Below are 1124 nucleotides of genomic sequence, written 5' to 3' on the forward strand. Positions count from 1 at the left end.
TGAGAAATTTAGATGATTTCTCCATGAGGGATTATAGGTGTTTCCATAGACTTCACCCATGTAATTCACCTTTGCCATTGCAGGGTTCTCAGGATCATAAGCTTCTTCTTCAGAAGATGCTTCTTTAGTATTGTTGGATGCATTTTGCAATCCATTCAGACTCTGAGAAAATCATGTTGACTTGCTGAGTCAACATTTTGTTCCGAGCCAGTATGGCATTCAGAGCATCAATTTCAAGAACTCCCTTCTTCTGAGGCGTCCCATTACTCACAGAATTCCTCTCAGAGGTGTACATGAATTCGTTATTTGCAACCATATCAATGAGTTCTTGAGCTTCTGCAGGTATTTTCTTTAGGTGAATGGATCCACCTGCAGAATGGTCCAGTGACATCTTAGAGAACTCAGATAGACCATCATAGAATATATCCAAAATGGTCTAATCTGAAAGCATGCCAGAAGGACACTTTTTGGTCAACTGCTTGTATCTTTCCCAAGCTTCATAGAGAGATTCACCATCTTTTTGCCTGAAGGTCTGAACATCCACTCTAAGCTTGCTCAGCTTTTGAGGAGGAAAGAACTTGGCCAAGAAGGCCGTGACCACCTTATCCCAAGAGTCCAGGCTATCTTTAGGTTGTGAGTCCAACCATGTTCTAGCTCTGTCTCTTACAGCAAAAGGGAAAAGCATGAGCTTGTAGACTTCAAGATCTACTCCATTAGTCTTAACAGAATCACAGATCTGCAAGAACTCAGTTAAAAACTAATAGGGATCTTCTGATGGAAGTCCATGAAACTTGCAGTTCTGTTGCATTAGAGAAACTAGTTGAGGCTTCAGCTCAAAATTGTTTGCTCCAATGGCAGGGATTGAGATGCTTCTTCCATGAAAATTGGAAGTAGGTGTAGTATAATCACCAAGCATCCTCCTTGCATTATTGTTGGGTTCGGCCATGTCTCTTTCTTTTTCGAGATTCTCTGTAAGGTTTTCTCTGGATTGTTGTGCTTTAGCTTCTCTTAGCTTCCTCTTCAGAGTTCTTTCAGGTTCAGGATTTGCTTCAACAAGAATGTCCTTGTCCTTGCTCTTGCTCATATGAAAAAGAAGAGAACAGAAAAGAAGAGGAATCCTCTAT

The 1124-nt window shown here is 40.9% G+C and overlaps 1 non-coding gene across 1 annotated transcript; it reads left to right on the forward strand.

The window, feature by feature from the left end:
• The first annotated feature begins 449 nt into the window (after nucleotides 1-449).
• On the forward strand, nucleotides 450-553 carry LOC112793095 (small nucleolar RNA R71). The gene has a single exon (XR_003197803.1). It is a non-coding gene; the product is annotated as a small nucleolar RNA R71 (small nucleolar RNA).
• The last annotated feature ends 571 nt before the right edge of the window (nucleotides 554-1124 follow it).

Source organism: Arachis hypogaea, chromosome 3, assembly GCF_003086295.3.
Source record: "Arachis hypogaea cultivar Tifrunner chromosome 3, arahy.Tifrunner.gnm2.J5K5, whole genome shotgun sequence".
NCBI lineage: Eukaryota > Viridiplantae > Streptophyta > Magnoliopsida > Fabales > Fabaceae > Arachis > Arachis hypogaea.